The sequence below is a fragment of the Maylandia zebra genome, linkage group LG5 (assembly GCF_041146795.1).
Source record: "Maylandia zebra isolate NMK-2024a linkage group LG5, Mzebra_GT3a, whole genome shotgun sequence".
Classification (NCBI taxonomy): Eukaryota; Metazoa; Chordata; class Actinopteri; order Cichliformes; family Cichlidae; genus Maylandia; species Maylandia zebra.
In genome coordinates, this window is record NC_135171.1 from 37,891,324 (window position 1) to 37,904,803 (window position 13,480).

General features: G+C 40.0%; 1 protein-coding gene across 1 annotated transcript in view; it reads right to left on the reverse strand.

The window, feature by feature from the left end:
* Positions 1-13,480, reverse strand: part of LOC101470492 (serine hydroxymethyltransferase, mitochondrial) — a 99,849-nt gene that overhangs the window by 30,854 nt on the left and 55,515 nt on the right. Inside the window, exon 11 of the transcript XR_013098708.1 lies at positions 9,320-9,469. The gene's annotated coding sequence lies outside the window, so the exon portion shown is untranslated. The remainder of the gene's footprint in view (positions 1-9,319; positions 9,470-13,480) is intronic.

The following is a 13,480-nucleotide window of genomic DNA, read 5'->3' on the forward strand; positions in this document are numbered from 1 at the left end:
TTTCAGACTCACAGAGCAGAGATAATCAGTCATGATCACTTTTGTTTGCACTCTGGGAGAGGAGCGAAGCAAAACTTCAGCGAGTGCAGGCACAGTGTCGTAAACCATTACTGAGCCGCCATTACGGATCGAAGTGTGTTTGCCTGTACACACTTCATAATGAATGCATCTCATAAATCCTCCCTAAATGATTCCTCCTTAAATGATTCCCACAGCTCAGACTGTCTGCTCAGTGGAGGGCGCTCATGGATCAAACCATTAACAGGAAACCAGGCCGGGGTGACGAGCAGAGGGCAACAAGCTCAGGCCCCCAAATCATCACCCCGCCCCAACCCACCACCCACTACAATCCTAATGGAAAGCAAGCAGACAGACAATTTCTTTCAATTAGCCCAAACTGGTCAGCCCAATAAATTTTAGTTTGTTCTTTAAGACGTAAGGGCCCTGTTGCATGTCCTGCTGAAAATGAAGACTAATGGGGTATTTTGGAGCTGCTGAGTGCTTGATTTCTTGCCACTACAGCACTACTGCTCACTGTTCTTCTTCCCTTCTTCCTTCAACTAACTGGAATCAGCGCTGACCAGGCAAAACACAAATGTTTAATTCATTTATTCACGACTTGGTTTCATTTTCTGTTTTAAGTATTATTCCTGAGTAGTAAGGCGGAGTCATTCATCTTAGCTTGACAACAGCTGTGAACGTGCCCATCGTTCACCCTTGGCGTTTGCTGAAGTGGTTGCACACACTCAGCAGCCCGCCGAGTTACCCTCAAGTCACTTAAAATTGAAAATCTTCTTGGGGCTGTGAGTAGTTAAATATATTTTTCTGTCGGATGAAAGGGACAGTTTATTTAAGAGATATATTCATATTCTGTATTATATACATAAGGAAATAATTATAAGTTATTAGGTCTGCTGATGCTAATAGTCAATTATATAACCTTTTAGCTCCATACCCTTCATTATGACTTGGTCTTAGTCTAATTTTTCCCTTATTAGCTCATAGCTAATCATTAGCTTTTGCGGGTTTTTTAAATTTTATAATCTACCTTAGGATTTTATTTTGTTGTACCAATGTAAGGTGACCTCGAGGGTCTTGGAAGGCACCTATAAATAAAATGTATAATTATTAGTAGTATTACTACTACTACTACAATAACATCCTGACAAGTTCCAGCCCATTCTTCTTTGGTGACTCTCTCAAGCGCTCAAGCATGGACCTTGGTTTTCAGTTAACCTCACAGACTTTCAAGGAGGTTGGAGTCAAGGCTTTGTGGAGTCCAGTCAATAATGTTCACTTTGGTCTTGTGGATGTAGTTCTTCACTAAGAGCAAAGTATGTTTTGGGTCACTGTCATGTCGGAAGACAAAGACCAGACACAGTTTTGCTGCTGACTACTTGAGGAATTCTGCCAGAACATTTACATATCCTCCTTTTATCATGATTCCTTCCCCCTTGACGAGTGTCCCTGTTCCAGATGCACTGAAGCATCTCCCACCACCATGTTTCATTTTGGGGACACTGATTTTTTTGGGTTGTAGGCTTCTCCCTCCTCTCTCCCTTATAGGCTTCTCCCTCTTTGGCCACAGCATTTTTGTGGCCAAACAGCCCTAGTTTTGTCTCATGTGATCAAAAAGGTTCCAGAATGCATAATCTTTTTCTAGGTTGCCCTTAGCATACTTCAGTCTGACCTGAAGGTGTCTCTTCTGCAGAAGTGGAGTTTTTCTTGGTCTGCAACCTCACAGTCCATTCCTGTGCTGCGTTGATTGCTTTCTTTTCAGTACCTATCTCTGCCAGGCTTGGTCTTTGTGGCTCTCTCTGAATTTCCTGATAATATATCTAAGTCCAGTTCTTGACACTTAGACATTTTTGCATTATGGGTGCAAAAAATCTAGGTGCACAAGTTTGAATTTATTTTGGACCTTCCTTAATCCACACAGGCTCTAAAGTGTACATGAAGGCTGAATATATTCAAACTTTTAATAGGTGAATATTCTACACATGGTTTAAATTAATTTTAACTTCACAAGGTCATCTCAGAGATCCTGAGTGACTAGCTGGTAGTTTCTCTTTACCGGCATAACATGGGTTTGTTTGATGATACTGGTTTATCCAATACTCAGAACAAGTTGGGAAGGTCTTTTAGAGCCATTTCTAAACAGGATCTTTATTGTAAGTAAGTTTAGTTTTAGTGTAAGTTTTCAGATGTGTTACCTCTTTGCCAACGTCTGGAAGAAGACCCAGACTTTCACAAAGCCCAGCAAACCTCAACTCTATTTAAAATTTTTGAACAGTGGTTAAAGGTTGGGTGTCTGCCAGGAAACCAAGCAATTTAAATAACCTTTATCAATTCTGCGAGGAAGAGCGGTCAAATATCCACAACCTTGTGTGGCTTTAATATGTATGCTGTATAATCATTCAACTCTGGAAAAATAACAGTTCAAATATAAATCATTAAACGCACTGTAAACAATGCACACTAGGTCTGACCACATCTAAGCGCTTTTCAGGACTCGTTAACACTTTACTTTATCAAGGTTGCTGTTCACAACAATACTCACGACTGCAGCTTTCCAGCTCACAGCCACCCATGCACCACCACCACGAAGACCCGATGACCCAGTTCACTGGTTTTAAGCTGGTGAGGCGTGATTGGGGATGCCACTCAGGTGCAGATGCCGCTTGGGTGCATCCGCCTACCCCGCAGCCACGCCGCAGACCACACCCCGGCACAAGCACCAAATTACAATGACATCCATCAGTCATGACTGTTTACTTCGGAATATGACACACACACACACACACACACACACACACACACACACACACACACACACACACACACACACACACACACACACACACACACACACACACACACACACACACACACACACACCTGTAAACATTAAGTAAAAGTGCTGATTAGGAATAAAATATTATAATTTTTAAATGTTGTCACTATGTTACTATACTTGACGCATGCTCAATATTCCAGGTAAATTAATCCCAGAATGTCGATTCTGTTCATCTGGATGTGGGATTGGGAGAAATGTTTCGTCCCTCATCAGCTCAGGTCAGGTGACTTCTTCAGTCTTAGCTGACTGCAGGTTTCCCCAACCTTATAAACAGGATACTTTTATAATGACTGAAAATGGCACCACTGACTAACAATGAGCTGTGAGTTTTCTTTTAATGATCGTGAAATTAATGTCCAAGAAAAAAAAAAAACATGCAGTCAGAACAGACTCAGCCTTTTGAAATATGCTGTTACTACTTGTGGACCCATGGACAGTTGGCATTTCACTGTGGAATTTAAAGGCGTCAACAGGACAACTTCACCAATCAATAACATGCAAATCAATGTATAACTTTTATGTAATGTGTTTTTTGTTTGATATTCTGTCTCTCTACATTACAATGAAACTACCATAAAAACGAGACATTGTTCATTTCTTTGTAAGTGAGCAAACTTACAAATTTACAGGGGGTCAATTATTTTCCCCCTTGTAGCAATGTTTTGTGTTGGGCCTGTAATCATTAAAAATGTTTAATGATTTATAATTACTATTTTTTATTTTTACATTTCTAATTTTCCCCCAGAAGTTCCAAATTAAAAGAAGAAAACTAATAACATATAAGAAAGTGTCCATTCCATTTGGCTATTATATAAACCATTAATTCATTTGATTTATCTATATTATAATACATATCGTTATTGGGATTTGAACCTTTGATTGCAAGCCATAGCTCTATACGCTTCTCTGCTTGGCAATCCCATGACTGACCTCTGGTGGCAGTGCTGTGCACGACAAATTCTGTTGGCTCCTGTACTTTGATCTAAGGCGAGGGGTTGTATATTTTTAATGGTATTGAAAATAATTGTTTTTTCAATTAACCTCAACTACGCTTTTTGGGGTGGTTGTAACTCATGAGGTAGAGCAGGTCATCTGCTAATCAGAGGGTTGGTGTTTGATAAACGTGTGAGGTGCAAATATTAAGTGGCATGGACATTTCTCATACACTCAAGTACAAGTAACTCAAAATTGCATTTTAATTTATCCTGCATGCATTTATCCTAAGCAAAGAAGAGAAGATGAACCAATATAAAGAAAATACCGTTAGATGCCACTTTAGAAGAATGGACATAAAAGCAATGCTGATAACAACAACAAAGAAAAATAATCTGAGGTGTGCTTTCCATCAAACACTGATGTATGGCAGATCTCCGGGTGACCGGTTGTTGATGAGGAAAGAAACAAAGTTGCTTTGTCATACAAAGAAATATTAACTACAAGTAAACACGGGACAAGAAGACATTGATTTTACAATTCAAGCTTCAATCAAAGAGAATTATGGATGGCAATACTACTGTGATTTTCCTGTGCTGCTCATTAAACTTAACATCCATAGTGTACGTCTCCCTTCAGGGGATGTAGGAAAAGGATTTACTAGGTAGGTTAAATACAGTTCAATACTTCAGAAGTGAAGTCACATGACTGGGTAGACAGAGAGTGGGAGAAAGGAAGAGGAAGTAGGACAGTCAGAAAGGGAGAAAAGAAAGGAGGATTCACATAAATACAAGGACAGAGAGGAAGAGAGAGAAAGAAACTCCTTTATTATAGCCTCAACAGATAAACTATGCATCAAAGTGTAGCGTTTATTGAAAAACCATTTTTATGTGTGCTTTGAGGGCATGAAAATGAGAGCCCTATGGTTCAAACACATCAATACAACACTGCAGAAGCCGATGTATTTTCCCCCCCTTTTTCCTTTTTTTTCCCGCTTTTGCTTTTCCCCAAGATTCCCAATCAGATCTTGTGGCTCCCTGCAGGCTTTTATGCCAGCCACAAATGGTGTGACTGCCAGACTGACAAACATGCAATCAGTCAGAGTGGAGAAGGAAAAAAAAAATCCAGCCTCTCTCTCACCCAGCCTCCTATCACAAAGGCACTTTTAATAAGCCCCATGAAAAAGAGCAAGTAATCCTTTGTAATGATTTCATTAAATGCCCTCATCACACCTGGAGATAATTCCATTATGATTGTGGCAATAAAATTAGGTTTTCATCAAGACCTGCAGACAGAAGGAGGGAAAGCTATTATTCCTCTCATATTCATATATGACGTTGCCTCTAATATTATGATATTAGGCTATTTGGCAGAATTTATGACGCTTCAGTCAATCCATAATGCTAGTGGAGAGTTTTCCCCTCTGACAAAAACTAGACACACTAAAAGTGCTTTATGTTGAATCTGCAGTAGAGGAAAAAAGAAAAAAAACTTAAGTCTTATCAATCACATGAAATAGAGAAACTGCTGCATTTGTTGGTACTGCATATTTTCAACATTTTGAGAATATTTGGCAGTAAAGTCACATATCATTTCTTTTGCTTTTTCCTCCTTGTTCACCTCTGATTCAGGTGTTTTTGCCTTAACACCCTCAAAATAAGAGTTAAACACATGCTGTTGATGAAACTGCAAGCTAAAGCAAAATTTATCAAAATAAATGTTACAAACATCTTCTCTTTGGAAGTGTAAATGGAACAAGGGAAGTGAGGACACATCTGACACTTTTTCCTTCCTTTCGTTCATCGCCACATTATTGTGGTGGAGGGGTTTGTACGCCTGAGTGATCCCAGCAGCTATGTTGTCCAGGGCATTAGCCCCAGTAGGGTCTCCCATTGCAAAGTGTTTCCTGGTGAGGGGCTAGACAAAGTGGGATTCAGAAGACTCCAGTAAAGAAGAGACCAAAGAGCTGTGTTACCTGTCTGATTTCAGGGCTTTTGTTGGATCAATCCTGGCAGACGAAACTGGTTCTTTAGGCTTTGAATGTCACCTTTTTTGTTGGGGAAGGAGCCTGAAGAGCAAGTGCATACATAGATATAGTCCGATTCACCTTAACATACAGCTCAACCACTCTCCTGGAAAGAGGCTGGAGTGTATCCCACATTGTAGATACCCTAAGTAAAAGGAATAGATGGGTATATTTGTATCACCCTTGCTCTGTGTCTGTAGTTTGGGGCACAAACAAGTACCTCATCTACCCGCGCTTGTTCTGCTGGCACCAATCTGCTTCCATAAGGTGCCTGTTGTGGCAGCAACCCAAGACCCAAATGATGGACACAAGATGTGAAGGAAGCCATTAGGCTAAGGAAGTAATCTTACCAGGTACTGGCAGTAATTGAAGCAAAGACTCAGGTAAAGGTGGAGTTCAGCTTTCAGTTAGCCTTGAAGTGATTTTGGCAAACTGTCAGGTGACTCATAAGGAGCAGTCCTTCCTGCCCACACGCTATAAAGTGGGGAGTGAATGCTGCTGACCTCCACAGAAGACATAGTTAGGGGGGAAACCCAGTGACACTCTCTGACACCCTGCCTATCTGCCCTATCACTGTGGCAGAGTGATAAAGGTGGTTTAAAAGAAAAAAGGTAAGACCCCTGGGGTGGATGCCCCACCTTTGCCAAAGCTCTGAAAGCTGTGTTGCTGTTTTGTTTGACATGCCTCAGTAGCATTGTGTGGAAGGGGCAGTGAACTCCCCCTTTTCTTTTAGAAGGTCCAGAAGGCTGTCGATTGTTCTTACACAAGCTGTAAATGTTATTATGTCATCTAAATAGAAATAACACGCAACCCCCCCTATTAGAAATGTGCGATTTATTTATTTGTTATATTTTTAAATTCTTAAACACTTGATCTGTTTTTTGAGTGAGCAGAAAATCAGCATCACGAGGTGTGCACACACCAGAGCTTTTATAATCTGAGATATGAGCCGACATTCAGAGGTCTGGAGCCAGGTCAGTCCTGTGCAGGTAGAATAATTAGTCTTTTTTATTTTTTAAAAAAAATTGCTTTAAGAGCAGGATTTGTAAGCTACATAAAGATAATTAATTCAGATATGCTTTATGCAGCAGTTTCGTCTCCTAATTAATTAACTGCAAATAATAAGTTAATGATCAAGGCAATATTAAATAAATTCTACTGCTTAGAAGTATCAGACACATTCATGTTAATAAAATGAACAGTATGCAGGTATTTCAAATGCATTTTTTGGATGGATTTGGATAAACATCTAAAATCAAGAGTAAGAAAGCAAAGAAAAAGGGGGGGGGGGGGGGGAAGTTATTCCAAAGTGTACCAAACAGGACTTCACCATTGCCAATATTCTGTCAGCTGGCTGTGGGGAGGTAGAGTATAGTACAGTATGGGGTCTCTGCAGAACTATTATTATTACAAGGATTTTGGTACAGCAAAGAAAACGTGACAAAGGAGAAACAGTGAGGATACTGTGTGCTGTGTGGAGGAATGGGAAGCTATGTGTTTTTGGCATTCATGTCACAGCCCTTTTGAAAAATGCATCAAAGCAATTGCAGAACTCGAGGGACTCAGTTTGGGCACACAAAGTCGTGACCACCATCCAAACCTCAGTGGTAAGGATGGGGGGAGGAGGAGAGGGGTGCTGCTTATGGTTGAGGGTTTAAAATTCCTGCCGCTTAATATTAAAAACAAGCTCTCCACCATACCATGGCAACACAAATTCCCGTAATTTCTGTGGATGTGCCTCTTAAGTTCCAAGATGTGTGTACGTGTGTGCATGCACATGCCTGCTGTGCTATACAGTGTACTGAAACAATTTGTCAGTGGCAGTGGCTTGTATATTTTATGCCTCCTGAAAAACTTGGAAACAGATTGTGTTGTTTTTCATGCTTACATTCACACATGGCTATTAGCCGAAATGCCTTCTGCTTTAAGAAGAACTCTCTCTTCCACCTTCTGCTCGGAGAAATCACAAATAACGATGGCCCCAGTCTAACTATGACTTTCTTACATGTGCACTGACTGTTAGAAATTGAAATGAGATCACTCGCAGATGGATAATTCCCTGCAGATGTCGTACTCCCCACTTATCTTCTGCTTTGCAATTCTTGGCCAAGACTAAAAAGAAAAATAAGTTCATCTCTCTGTATGGTTAAAAAGAAGCAAAGATCATGCTGTTATAGTTACAGCTTCCATAAAAGTCATAAGTTGGATTTCAGTCAACATGTGGAGATAGGTCACATGTTAAAGTGACTGGAACTGAAGCCTCACTGGTTTCTTATCAATGCTGGTGTTTATCCCAAAAGATTATGATTTTTTTTTTTTAGATGCAAAAAAAAAAAAAAAAAAAGAATTTTTTTTTGCTTCTGGCTTTATTGGACAATAAGTGTAGATGGACAAGAAAGCATTTCGAGAGTTGAGAAAAGTCTGCTCGAGCCTGGACCGGTGCATTCTTGCCATACAGCACACAGCCACCGCCTCACCCACTGCACTAAACCAGCACCCCAGAACAGACTGTCATTTGTCCAACAGTCAAAACTCTGAGCTGCTGATTAACTTCCCCTCAATTAATCCAAAATTTGCTCGTATTTCAGATGCAAAGTCAATTAACAGAATCCTGTTGTGTCCTGAATGTTTTGACATTCCTGTACTGTAATCGTTTTATTAACTGCTGACCAGTAAGTCCATAACAAAATTTTAATTACTGATACATACTATCCCAAAAGTATAATATCCCAACCTGAGACAAACAGCAGTGATATGAACTGGGTTAAGCCTCAGTCACAAAGACCTATAGACTGGTCAACGATTGCCTGGCAACCACAGGTCATTTGGGAAAACTGTGTTTTCTCTGACTGGTTGTAAAGAGGTTTTGATAATGGCAAGGTGAAAAAAAAAAAAAGGTGTTGCACCAAACAGTTTGCATGGACGACATGCAAATAAAGGTGACTGTGGTAACCCAGTAACCTAGTTTTTTGGAGCAGCATTGTATGCCTCTTTGTGACCAGTGTCATACTAGCAGCTGCCTGTAACCTCCCACAACCACTCTGAAACCAGTTGCAGAATGCACATTTTTCCCCGGGATGCCAAATGACTGCTGACCGCCACCTGTTCAAACTATCATGGAGTTAGAAACACCGTAGTTCATTGCAGCACTAAAACAGAGAGACTAATTAACCCTCAAATTCACTCTAAAATTTATACATATGATTAATTTTGAATTACTGAATAACTAACTTAACAACATAGCTAGGCTCCAGCCCCCCAACCCCCGATCCCAAATTGGATAAGCAGAAGAGAAATGATGGATTTGGATAGTGGAAAGAAACAGGAGTACCAGACAATTATAGAGCAGCAGAGTCCAAACACAGTCCTAAACACTGCACCAAAGAAGAGTAAGAAAAACTACAAAATGCAGACATGCGTCCAGGTTGAACTCAAGCTGCCATCACCACACCCTCCACCTCTGTTGGAAGTCTTAGCTGTTTGGCTCTGTTCTTTATGTTTACCTTTGTTTTCTTGATAATCCCACTGCAGAAACTCACAGTACTCCAACATGTTAAACTGCCACGGGGAGCTTTACACATCCATTGGTGTGCAGTATGCAGAGCTGCAGATGCACCTGTCAGGATCTGAATGTCAGTGACTTCTTACTGAACCTGAATAAAACAGAAAAAGCAAACAAAAATAATGTTAATCAAAAACAGTTTTGTGTTTTTAGAAAATATATTCAGTTGCCTGTGTTTGACATAACCAAGCTACTTTTTCAGCGTAGTAGATCCTCAAAGCCAGCAAATATAGATTTTACAGGTTTTTCTGAAAGACACCCCCCCTCCCCCCGACAAAGAAACTGTAATCCTTAGCCCCCATAAGAAGTAATATTTGATGTGCATATTATGTTTTATCTAAGCACACAGGATTAGGTGCATGATTCTGACAGCCAAACATTCTTGGTTGATATCCAATTTAATTTCCCCAGATATGACACCGGAACATAAAGCATCTTACGGTGCACCATGTCTTTGTGTTGTTGTAGTGTGGAAAAGAACAGAAATTCTCTTTTGGGTTTCACACAACTATGTGACACTGCACCATGCTGAAAATCTAAAGTGTCAGGAATATTTACCCTTAGAAATTACAGCAGGAAAAAGTCACTGTTAATTACAATTATTCATGAGAGAGCTTTAAGGGGAAAAGAGTTGCAAAATGAAACTAGAAAGCTAAGATTATTATCACAGAGTACATTCAATGTAAATTATATGCATTAGAGAAGAGCGTCTGCCTCACTTTCCTATGTGTAAAATTCAATAGCGGCATTGCAGTACTAGAAATGGGTCAAATTTTTAAATAAACAGTGTCACAGTCAATCTGTGTTCAATAATGTGCTACAATCACAGGAAAGGAATCACTAACACAGCCATCTATTATTCGGACACTATCCTGCAGGGATCACATGTACGGGTCGCCACTTATTTGTACATGTTCAGGCTTATAGTTTGGAAAAGGCTCGCGCGTTCCCTGAACGTGTCACACTTGTGACTCATGACTGCCCTCTACACTCAGAAATGAAAGGAAAACATGTTGAAAATTTATAGGGGTTCTGAGTGTGTGCCAGGTCACCAGGTGGATTTCGAGCATGCGTCAAGTTACATGACCTTACTGCAGTATGGTGTGTATTTCTCCAAGTGTGTTTGTTTGTGAGAGGCAGAGGTGGAGAGAGCAAAGCACTGAGAAAAGTAGTGAGTTTCCAAATGTATTAAATCATGTGTAAAATGATGGGACAATTTATTACATGACAAACTTTCTTTTTTATTTGTTTTTGACATTGTAGATGTTCCACTTCAAATTTGAACAGATGCATGGCTTCATTTTTGCTCCAGGTTCATATCTAACCAGACTGATTGCACATATATACTTGTTTTAATATACATGATTCACATACATACACGGCTCGACGACAACATTATAACCATCTGATTAATGTTGAGTAGGACCCCTTTACTCCAAAGAAGCTTAGTGTGGTGTTTTTGGTTAATCCTTTAGGCCATGGGAGTTTGTAGGCTGGGTCAGTGTCTTGGACTTTTTGCTTGGGTTCCTCCAACCATACCTAAGCTGATTGTGCGATACGGTGCAAGGCATTATCTCGCTGGGGGATTATCTGCAGTTACTGTCAGTGTGCAGCTATGCCGAAGTTTGGCGGTTTGTGGAAATGATTCATGTTTTTCACTTAACCTGTCAGTGTTTTTAATGTCGTGGCCAGCCAGACAGTGTATATCTATATCTACTGCACATACTGCACAAAAGACAGTCTAACATCTATCTCACCACACATGGAGGAGTGGCACCTTGTGATTTGAGTGTAGTGGGTGGGTAGCCTGTAGATTTGCATCTCGGGCCTCAGTCACATGAGCAAGAACAATCAGCACCAATCTGGCAACCGCCAATCATGAGGAAAAAAAAAAAAAAAAAGCACATTCCCTGACTGATAGGGATGCGATTCTTGGAGATCACAGTCCATTGCCAGGTTGCAAAGAGCGTACTGTGTTCGCCTTGCTATGGTCGCTTGGAGATTTCTCATTTAAAAAACAAACAAACAAAAAAACGTTTGCTTTCAAAGAAAAAGTTCCAACTTTCGCTTTGAAGGTAAAATTCTCCATTTCCAGTTTGTGTTGCACTTTTCACAGTCCCTACAGCTCAGTTGCTGCAGAAAAGTTGGACTCTTCCATGGAAAATACACAGGAGCTTCCATCGTCTTTCAGCAACCATTTGCCAACTGGTCAAGAAATACATATTTTTCCCTCATGATGATTGGTTGCCACATGATTACCCATACCTCTAGTCCTCTATGACTGGGACTTTAACCTTTTATTTTTGCAACAAATAGACAGCAGATGTTATGAAGAACTTTATGGATATGTGCCAGTATTTTTCTCTACAAAAATAAATTTTTCTTTTTGCCATTTTTCTAGAAATACAGACACAAGATTCACATCCAGCATTGTGCAGGGTCAAAACTGGAGTCAGACCCATCCCACTGTATCCATTCTTACAAAGAAAATCTCATTAAAAGCCAGCCTTTCTCTTAGCTACATATCACCAGTGAGAAACATTTGGATATTGCAGTCTGCCTCTTATTATAAACACTCGGCTTGCAATCTGTTAGGGGGAACAATGGAAGAGACTGATAAGGGAGGGGGAGTATGTATTGACTTTTTCTCTCACCTCTTTCGTCTTAATGCATCTCATTTTCCCCCCCCAACCTCTTTTTGTTCAACACCTTTCCTTCCCCATCAACCTTCATCAATCTCTCTATCCTTGCTGGGTGAAAAATTGCACCCATTACCTTTGTCATGTGGTATACAGAAATAGCATTCTTTTCCACTGACAAGCATCAGGTAAAACAACTTAGGGTGACTCACAAGACTCCAGGACGAAAGCACAAGAGCATAAATCAATCCCAGATATTTCACAACTTTGATGCAGTAAACATGTTAAAAGTTCAGGAAATGGGGGCAAATTATGCAGCGTCCAAGCCGAGCCGTGACACGTGGATGGAAGGATCTGTTATCCTTGTTTCTTTTAGATGCACTGATACAGAATTTCAGGACGAATTAAAACTATAATAACAACATCTGTATTCTTCCTCCAACCAGGTTCCAACTCTCATTCTGTTCTTGAGTTAATGAATAATGAACAGAAAAATGTTTTTGAATAGTGTGTTACAGTGTTCTTGACCTTTAACCACCAAATTATCATCAGGCCAGCCTTGAGTCCAAGTGGATGTTTGTCTCAAACATAATATAAATAAGAAAGAAAATCAGGATGGCTTTGAGGTCTCAGTTACCCTGACCCATGTCCACCACAAATCTACATTTGAAGAAATTCCCCTCAAGATAAATCACATTCACATAGATGAATGGGTGAAAAGACAGGTGAACAACCCTGTGGCTGGTGAAGTACGGCAGCTATAATATTTATCCTATAGGTTAATTAAAAGAGTTTTCCAATGCTCAGAAAACCTTCAATGCTGCAAGCATTCAGCTAATTCTGAGACAAAGGGCCCATCGAGCTCAATTTGAGTACTTGGACTTGAGTAAGAAAAATAAATAAATAATGGGGTGGTTTCCCAGACTGGTGTTAAATCAGAAGCCACTTAAACCAGCTTTCTTAGTTGTGGCTTGAAGTAGTATCATAAGAGGGCTGGACCAGTAAAGCTGCCCTTTCTGTCAGTATAAAGACATTTAACTAAACATTTAATTCCTGAGATATTTTAATATCAGAAAAAGAAGAAAAAAAGAATTTAAACAGAAAGTCTCAGTTTCTCTACAATGCAGGCCGATTCCGGCCCCCAGGCCTTATGTTTGACATCCGTTACCTAGACTTAACCTAGTCCTGGATTATTTAAACAGATTTCCTGAAGACAAATTGGAGCTACTCCAGGACTAAATTAAACCTCCAGGAGTTAAGTTTAATTTTAGATTAACGTCATTTGTCAAAGAAGATCAATGAGTTACTTGCACTATATTAATGACGATCAGTGAGCATCACCAGCCAGACAAATTCTTCCTGACATTTTTATGCAATTTGATTAAATGAGTTCTTATTCGTTAAAGATGCTGCATTGTCATTATCACAACAGCTGTTTTACCGTCAGCAGTGTGGATGCCAAG